This window comes from Centroberyx affinis, unplaced genomic scaffold (genome assembly GCF_046629955.1).
Source record: "Centroberyx affinis isolate AG114_WGS23_722 - 3 ecotype Tasmania unplaced genomic scaffold, CSIRO-AGI_Caff_v1 ptg001895l_1, whole genome shotgun sequence".
NCBI lineage: Eukaryota > Metazoa > Chordata > Actinopteri > Beryciformes > Berycidae > Centroberyx > Centroberyx affinis.
This window is the reverse complement of record NW_027280262.1, coordinates 204,372-214,569: the sequence shown is the minus strand read 5'-3', so window position 1 is coordinate 214,569 and position 10,198 is coordinate 204,372. Positions and strand designations below refer to the sequence as shown.

The following is a 10,198-nucleotide window of genomic DNA, read 5'->3' as shown; positions in this document are numbered from 1 at the left end:
GTTACTATTACTACTACTACTACTGTTATTATTACTACTACTACTGCTGCTACTACTACTACTACTGTTGCTATTACTACTACTGTTATTATTACTACTACTACTGTTACTATTACTACTACTACTGTTGCTATTACTACTACTACTGTTATTATGACTACTACTACTACTACTACTGTTACTATTACTACTACTACTACTACTGTTATTATTACTACTACTACTACTGCTGCTACTACTACTACTACTACTGTTATTACTACTACTACTACTACTGTTACTATTACTACTACTACTACTGTTATTATTACTACTACTACTGCTGCTACTACGACTACTGATGCTATTACTACTACTACTGTTATTATGACTACTACTACTACTACTACTACTACTGTTACTATTACTACTACTACTGCTGCTACTACTACTACTACTGTTATTATTACTACTACTACTGTTATTATTACTACTACTGTTATTATTACTACTACTACTACTGTTACTATTACTACTACTGTTATTATTACTACTACTACTGTTGCTATTACTACTTCTACTGGTATTATTACTACTACTACTGTTATTATTACTACTACTACTACTGTTACTATTACTACTACTACTACTGTTATTATTACTCATTATCTCATGTGTAAGTCGCTCAAATCTCATGTGTAAGTCGCTTTGGATAAAAGCGTCTGCCAAATGTGAAATTGTAATTATTACTACTACTACTGCTGCTACTACGACTACTGATGCTATTACTACTACTACTGTTATTATGACTACTACTACTACTACTACTACTACTACTACTACTGTTACTATTACTACTACTACTGCTGCTACTACTACTACTACTGTTATTATTACTACTACTACTGTTATTATTACTACTACTACTACTGTTACTATTACTACTACTGTTATTATTACTACTACTACTGTTGCTATTACTACTTCTACTGGTATTATTACTACTACTACTGTTATTATTACTACTACTACTGCTGCTACTATGACTACTGATGCTATTACTACTACTACTGTTATTATGACTACTACTACTACTACTACTACTACTGTTATTATTACTACTACTACTGCTGCTACTACTACTACTGTTATTATTATTACTACTACTACTACTGTTATTATTACTACTACTACTACTGTTACTATTACTACTACTACTACTGTTATTATTACTACTACTACTGCTGCTACTAATACTACTGTTATTATTATTACTACTACTACTACTGTTACTATTACTACTACTACTACTGTTATTATTACTACTACTACTACTGTTATTATTACGACTACTACTATTGCAACTACTACTATGAATAACAGTGTGAGTCAATATGAGCTATGGGCCCAGTTGGGGGTTGAAGGATTTCTCCCAACACATTCATTGAGGCTAACACTGACCGAACTCGACCTACTCTGAAAGCATTTTGAGTGCTATTTCCATCTCTTAGCTGCTTTCAAAGCAGACCAGACAAAAGGGGATTTCTCCTCTGTAAACATGCCACAATATGAGGCGCTGGTGGAAAATCCCCGTCAACATCTGTCTGTGAGATTATATGTTTGTGGTCAAACTGAACTGTACATCGCGGGGCCATCTGCGCGTGTGTGAGCCGCCCAAGCTGCGTTGAAGCTGCCGACCAACCGCAATCTGACCCCGTGACCCCGCCGGCACCCGGGGGTCAGCCTGTCATGGCCGACGGGGCCGGAAGTCACCGTGGGGGCCATTGTTTCTGGATGAGGGTTATATGGAGGAGGGAGGAGAGAGGAAGGGGGGGGCTCTTAAGAGAGGCATAAAACTGCCAGAGACATACAAGTGAAAAATAGCCATGTTAAACCCGGCGTGGCGATCTCACAGAAATGTACGGAATGTAACAGTTAAATAAAGTGGCACATGATTAAATTATGCAAAAAAAACTGTGACACATCTCCTAAAATGCCTTCATTTGCATTCACTGACGCGTCTTAATTGGGAGTTTCTGTGTTTTATGCGTGCGCTGACCTGTCACTTTATCATGCGTCATGTTATCATTCACAGAGATTCGGCTGGTTCAGGAATACAGATATCTGCGTTACGCTTTTCTGCATTTCTGTATTCAGCTGTTACAGGAGCTGGGATACCTGTACGCAGATATATCTGTATTCCCGAAAACAGCTGATTCAGTGTAAGCGATACATGATAGGTGATATACAGTGAAGGTAGCTGTGAGGCAGTCGGTGTATGCACGAAACACAAAAAACACAATTAAAACACATCGATGGGTGCAAATGAAGACATTTTCGATGCGTCCCGTGTATAAAAACGTACAGTTATGTGTATTTTTAATCACATTTTTAATCATATGCTAACCTACATTGGCTGCAATCACGCTCAATGAAATCCATCGTCCCGTCTACATAACAAGGCCGCGGCTACCGCAGTTTAACATCGCATTGCATTTCAATAATGAGGCAGATCTGTGGACGGATGATGATGAAATATTAGAGGTGCGGTGGAGGTGTGTGGGGGGGGGGGGTGGAGGTGGAGGAGGAGGAGGAAGAGGAGGGTGGTGGTGGGGGGGGGGGGTTCCAAGCTGATGCGGGGGCAAGCATAAATTGTGTTAGCTACTCCATTGGAAGACAATGGAGGACAAGATGTTGTGTGTAGTGTCACCCACGTGCTTCTGCCACCGCTATTGTCTGCTCCCCCCCCCCCCCCCCTTTTCCCGAGGAGAGGAGAGATGAAGGGGTGAAAGGAGGAGGGAGAGGAGGGAAGGGGGGGGGGTAGTTGACTGGGTTTGCTGTGCGCGCGTGTGTGTGTGTGTGTGTGTGTGTGTGTGTGCAGGGAGATGCACAGACGGCTTGTGGTAATTTGATGTGTGTCCCCGGGGATGTTTGATGGATTAATGCTAAGCAGCTCCCTCTTCCAAAGCACCACCTGATCTTTTGGGGCTCGTGCCCCACATATAAAAGGCTGCAGTAGTGCTGAGCTCAGCTAGTCCAGACATCTCTCTCTCTCTCTCTCCTCTCTCTCTCTCTCTCTCTCTCCTCTCTCTACTCTCTCTCTCTGCCTCTGTCTCTCCCTCGCCACTTTCTTTCTTCCTCTCCATCCTCCCTGTCCTCTCCTTTCTCTCTCTCTCTCTCCCTCTCTCTCCCTCTCCCTCTGCTGCTTTCACTACATTTTCTCTTTCTCTTCCCCTCTGGCATCGAGTCCTAACCGAGGGGGGGGGGCAGATTTGGGGTTTTTTTTGTTTGTTTTTTTCATTTCAATCCTCCATTTTGGTTTCTTTGGCCTTTTCAAAAAGGCCGTCTTGAAGCAGAGTGTATTTTGGGGTTTTTTTCTTCTCCTTCTTCTTCTTTTTTTTTTTTGGTCTTTCCTATTTTCTATGAGGCGTTAGCGTCACTTTGCATCAGGGAAAATGCCACGCTCCTTTTTGGTGAAGCAGCTGAAGGTTCATGATTTCTCCTCTTCCAACTACTACCAGCAGCAGCAGCAGCAGCAGCACTGGGACGAGTCTTACACTGTGACACATGCCATCACAGAGTCGGCCACCAACTTGCGGTCCGTTTGACTGAAAATGGTGAGTTACCCTCAATCCAAACTGTGTTTCACTGCTTCCATATCCTATATCTGTGCATGTTGCAGCGTTTATTGTGATCAAACACGGAACTGTTTTGTCTAGATTTGAGCGTTTTTTGCGAGAGGCGGTGGATAGTTTTGTCCTGAAATAGGAGAAAAAGATCCCAAAAAAACAACAGACGTGGATTCATGCATGCGGAGGGTTATGCTGCTGTCTTTGCCACCTAATCCCACCCCCCCCCCCTCCTCCTCCTGCAAACCCCCAAACCCCCCACAGCCAGGGGTAGCCCCACTCCCTCTCCCTCCTTCCTCCCTCCTCCCTCCTCCATGCCTCAGGACTTTTGTTTTCTAACTCGGCGGATGCTAAATAGTATTCAGGTCACGCCGGCCCAATCAGCTTAATACCCGAGCAGATCACACAGCAGCAGCGGCCTTTGGCTTTAATACTATTGTGTACATGCATGCACGATGTGTACATGTGTGCATGGCGTTGTAGGGTTATGGGAGCACGGTCCGATCGAAAGCCTTTGTGAGGTCCAACTGCAAAAAAAAAAAAAAAGGAGAAAGCAGATAGCCACATGGGGCCGGCTTGTCCTTAGATGGTGCGGTTGCCCTTGAGTGTCTCCTGTTATCATCCACCCCCCCTCCACCCCCCTTCCCCCTCTCTCCATCTCTCCCATCTCTCCCTCCCTCTCCTCCATCTGATCCTACAGGATGTTAGATAGCCACAGGGGTAGGATTGCAGCAACACAATCCATATGTGGAGCGGCGAGAGGTGATGGAGCGGGGTTTTTTAGAGAATGGGTATTGACTGGCCAAGAGAGAGTGCTGCAGGTAATTCAATAAAGTGCAACATGAGCAGTTGCGTTCGCAGACAGTAGATTCTCATCCGCGGGACGTGGCTTCCAGAGAGACGGGGGGGTGGGGGTGGGGGGTGGGGAGAGGAGGCTGGGGACGCGTGCGCAAAAAAAGCCTTCCGTACGTGGAACAGTATGTTTGGGTGTTTTTTTTTTGTTTTGTTTTTCTCCTTCCTTGAGAAACATCCAAAGAAATGTGTGCTTTGAGCGGAGTGGGAACACTCCCCCCCCCCCCCCCCCCCCCTCCCTCCCACCCATCCCATCCACCACCGCCTCAGCATCACAGATCTCGTGTTCGAGTTGGATCATTTGTCCCCCAGATTTAGGATGCCAGCTGTCTGCTTCCCTTTGTGTGGCGGGGAGGGGGGGGGCTCAATATACCACGCACTGCTGTCAAGATCAGACTCTAACCCCCCCCCCCACCCCCCCCCCAATCCCACACCGTCCCCCTTTACCCCCCCCCCACCCCACCCTCCCCCAAACCCTCCCTTTCTCCATCGCCAAATCACACCCCCCACCTGTCACTCAATCTCCCCCATTACCATACTCATGAACACTCTCCAAAAAACGCCACAGATGGGGAATGATCTGATTAAAATGATTTAGTGATTGAGGGGATTTCACTGCTGAGACGCCCTGTTTTGCTTGCACACACCCCCCTCCACCCTCCACCCTCAGCCACCCCCCCCCCCCCCCCCCCCTTCCACAGATTAGATGTGTTGCTCGCTGGTGGAGGCGGCGACAGGTGGATCGATCGGGAGCTCAACTATTGCAGTGTGACTGTTTTGTCAATGTCAGCGCGTATGACTTGTATTCATCTGCGATGGCCTTCCAGTTTTTTTTTTTTTTTTTTTTTACGATAGCACTTGTTGGAGCCATTTGAGTATTGATCGGTGCCAAAGACTCATTAATATTTCATTCACAAAGCTTGCTGAACCTGGCACTTACAAATGGCTTCCTGTATACGGTTTCTTATTGATTAAAGGTTTGCGGAAGAAGACTATTTTTTTTTTATCAGTGGTGTTCTTTACACATCAGGAGACTAGAAAAAGACATATAGAGATCATGAAGACATGAGATATACAGTTACAGCTACAGCTACATATGCAGCTCCAGTGAAAAGATCCTGCAAAAGAGTGTGTGTACAAAAGATCCCATCGCTTCCCATATTAAATGTCTCTGTCCCCTCCCAGGCTACATCCAGGATTACATCATCCGTCGGTGTTGCAGAGCACAAAGGAGCCGGGCTCCAAGCAGAGGCCGACCGGGCTCTCCGCGGGGCCCCTGTACTCCCCCGGGAGCGTCGGGGGCAGCGGGGGCGAGGAGTTCTCCGACCACGACATGGAGCACCCCGACAGCCCCGTGTCCAGCGCCACGGCCGAGTCGGACCCGCCGAGCCCCGGGTCCGAGGGCGGCGCCGGCGCGCCTTCCCGGTGTCCGACGGGCGCTCCCGCCGGAGGGCCGAGCAGAGGAGGGGGGGGGGCGGCGGCGGCGCGGGAGCCGGGGGCGCCGGGGGAAGTCCAAGGGGCGTCACGCGTGCGGCGAGTGCGGCAAGTGTTACGCCACGTCTCCAACCTGAGCAGACACAAGCAGACGCACCGGAGCCTGGACAGCCAGCAGGCCAGGAAGTGTCCCACCTGCCACAAGGTGTACGTGTCCATGCCCGCGCTGGCCATGCACATGCTGACCCACGACCTGAGGCACGAGTGCGAGGTGTGCGGCAAGGCCTTCAGCCGGCCCTGGCTGCTGCAGGGGCCACATGAGGTCCCACACGGGGGAGAAGCCCTTCGCCTGCGCCCACTGCGGCAAGGCCTTCGCCGACCGCTCCAACCTGCGGGCCCACATGCAGACGCACTCGGCCTTCAAGCACTACGCCTGCAAGCGCTGCCACAAGAGCTTCGCGCTCAAGTCCTACCTGAACAAGCACTACGAGTCGGCCTGCTTCAAGGGACAGGGAGAGGACGACTGCAGCTCCGAGGACTGACCCCCCCCGGGGGAGATACGATATCTTTTTTCATTTGTTTTCTATTCACACACTCTTTTCTCAAGTTCGTACGAGCGAGGCGGCCGTGTCGGAGGAAGGCGCGCCGGTTCTCAGGCCGGCTTCTCGCTCGCTGGTTCTCACGTGCATGCATCTTCCTATTCCTGCCTTTTGATAGAAGCAATAACCTCACTTAAAATGATTGAATAGGGAATTACGTATGAATATAAATTCATAAAAATGTCAGTATTGATCACAAATGTAAATATTTTCTATTGTTTTGTATGAATTGAATTGCAATAATTTACATTTCAGTATTATTTTATATGCCAACTAACTCTTAATTTACCTCAAATGCTTCCTAATTCACAAAATAATGTATTTGTGTATTTATTAATTTATTTAACTATTTATTTATCAATTTAGAAGATTATTTATTTATTTGTTGATGCATTTGTGAATTGAACATGTATTTATTAGAGCCATACATTGAATTTGTTGAAAACAAAAGCCAAAATATATTTCTGAGACAAAGTTTTCCTGTATCTGACCAATTTGGTAATGATAATGAAAATGCTGAAAATGAGAAAGTAGTGAAATGCCCCTTTTGCCCTTGCTTATAAATCTATGCACAAGATGAAACACTCCTTATATTTGAATTGACCTACCTGACCAGTAAAAAACAGATACAATTAATTGACTATTTAGCACATACGCAAAAAATGTAATGCTCCATTAATTACTATTAAAGGATATTTTTCACTTAATTGTCTCTGCTCATTTCTAGCTCCTTGCCGCTACAAAGTAATCTATCATCAAAGTAAATCTAAGCTGTAGCAGTCTTATGACAGAGGGAAGGTTATGAAGGATGAGCTGCTTTATTGGGAAAAGTTGTGGAAAACAGAAAATGGTTGAATGCTTCTAACACTGCAGTGCCACTCCTGACCAGCAGAGGGGGCGGCCGTGTAAACACTAACCCCCCCGGTCTCGGTCGGGAATACACACACACACACACAGAGTATTAATGTGTCAGTCAAAATCATCATACACAAAGAGGTGGAAATCCACAGCAGTGCCCAGTATCATGTCCTCCTCCCACCCAGCCATGTGTGGATCAGAGGTTCGTCTTGGCACAACGCTGCAGCCTGACCACAGGATGTCCACCGGGTCGGGTGTCATGAGAACCAGGCTGCTAGTCCAGACCAGACGGGGCTGAGCCCTCGGTGGCCCCCGGCCACCGAAGCCTCATGGGAAATGCAACTATGTGTCTCAGCGGAGCGGAGACTGGAGATGACTATTTTCGGACACAATGGCGTCCGTTCAAAACACATATACGCTCGCACACATGCACACAAATCTATAGGGGAGAACGGGGGAAGTTGAACCAGTGGGTTAAGATGAGCTACCCCTTGTATCTAGGCAACAATACGCAAAACGAGTCATGGAATCACATATTTAGGAAGAGTAATTAATTTCCCTGAATCCTCAGCACATGGAGAAAGTTGTAAGCTCAGGTCAAAAACTTTTGCTGTCACATGATTTCATGATGATAAAGACGTCATCATTCTTGTATATACTGTAGATGGAAGAAGATACATTTGAGGCTTTACTATTAGGCCTAGTTTAAGAATCAGAGTCAGAACTTTATTCGCCGAGTACAATGTACAAGGAATTTCTCTTGGTGCAGGTGTCAACATAAAATCTAGTAAGAATAAGAAAAAATGTAGGCAATATCAAAATCTAAAAAATATATACAACACAAATAAAAATAAAGATATGTGCAATGAGTCATGTACAGATATGCACAATGGATGTTAAGTACAGTTACATTAGAGGATCGGTGATATGTACAGTTAAAGTGCAAGTGTACAAGCTGTTCAGGTGAAGGCTGAATAAGGTACAATATGAGGTCATACATTTGGCATAACTGTATTTGGATTAGCTGTGTGTGTGTGTGTGTGTGTGTGTGTGTGTGTGTGTGTGTGTGTGTGTGTGTGTGTGTTGTTGGGTAAAATGTGCCACTAGCTCTAGGGCAATTTGCCCCAAAAGATAATTTTTTTTTAAAAAGTATAAATAAATATTATAGTTTTTTTAATGTGTTGTAGTTCTAAAACTGTACTAGCTACAGAAAATGTTGGAATTTCCATGCATGCCCAACAACCTTACGTATATATAATTATTGTTTGAAATAAATATACACTGAACAAAAATATAAGCACAACATGCAACAATTTTCAAGATTTTACTTGGATACAGTTCATATAAGAAAATCATTGGAGAGATATTTGAGAGAAAGGGATCGAAACAAAGATTTGACAGAAATAAGCTTTTCATGGACAATGAACGGGATATTTTAACTCATGAAACATGGGAGCAAAACTTTACATGTTGCATTCATGTTTTTGTTCAGTGTGCATTTATTTTGCGGTAGTAGCACAAACTGGAACAGGTGGCTCTTTTTACCCCTTTCTCCCCTACTGTCCAGTCTTTTTGAAAAAAAAGGATAAGCCATAAAAACAAGCAATCATACCCCTGCTGTACATGCCGGCGAACATAAAAACTTCCACAATGAACAAAGGAGTACAGCATCACTCCAGGTCAACGCTGCTTGCCAATCAACGCTGAGGATATGACCGCCGTGTCCAGTGCAAGGCAGAGTGACCTCAGGGGCCAAAACGGATGGGTCTTTTTATAGTCTCCTTTATCAAACCTCAGGCCGTCGCATCATGTAAGACGAGGTTTTACAGCCAACGTGTCGTGTTCTGATAAACCCTGTTGACCCCGCGAGAGGGCTCGGCTCTGCGGTCCCAGGCGACTTCGGAGGAAGCCGTCCCAACGCGGGCCAGAGGAACTTCCGAAGCTCAGTACCGGTGGACATTAAAGGCTGCGGTGTGGGCTCCTACCAGAAGAATCATCGCGTGTGAGTCGACTTCCTGTGCCGCGGGGCTCGGGCCCTGATGTTCTGGGGGCCTTCGGGGGGGGGGGGGGGGGCCCCGGGGGAGATGATGAGACGCTAGAGACACCTGCTTCTTTTAGATACCGCTCTCGTAAAAAAAAAACAGCCTCGAGGTGTTTATTTTAGCTCTGATGTTACCTTTCGCGGCCGTGAGCGTAAGACGAGAAAAATGTTCGCCTGTAAAAACTGGGATTTGTCACATTTGGAACCCCGGGACCTATCTTTCCCGGTGATGTCATTTCATAACAAAGGAGAACGCGGCGTGTTAAGTCGGAGGTTTTTTTCGTTGGGACGACTTGCGTATCGTCTTCAAACGAGGAAAACGACTCGACAATGTGGCTGAGGCCATTTGTTGAACTTTTGCTGACACACCGGCCCACCTGTCCCGGTTGCTCAAACTGTCAAAGAGCCGTGTAAGACGATCGGTGTCTTCAGGAGGGAAAGCGGGGGAGGGGGGGGGGGGGCTGAGTCTTATCTTGGGGTCACACCGGGGGGTCAAATGAAAGATAATACTGTTGCTACTGTACCGGGGGGCTACCTCGGCCGGCGTTTTGGCTCTGCATGAAACACACCGACTCATTTACCCTGAGAGTTTTGGCGTGATGCATGAATATACCGTTTAGCCATCTTTCGGGTTAACTGGGGGTCAAAACACATGAACTGACACTGTGGTCTGTTCATCTCCGTCGAGAACAATCAGGTCCGATAAGCATTTTGTATAAAGACAATGAAATGTGTCATCATTATGTCCTTCGCTAGGGTCACAAAAGGCCTTTGGAAAACGTAGTGTCACACCTTTGGAGAAAAAA

At 46.2% G+C, this 10,198-nt stretch overlaps 1 pseudogene; it reads left to right on the top strand.

The window, feature by feature from the left end:
• The first annotated feature begins 3,434 nt into the window (after positions 1–3,434).
• On the top strand, positions 3,435–6,436 carry LOC139653213 (transcriptional repressor scratch 1-like; annotated as a pseudogene).
• The last annotated feature ends 3,762 nt before the right edge of the window (positions 6,437–10,198 follow it).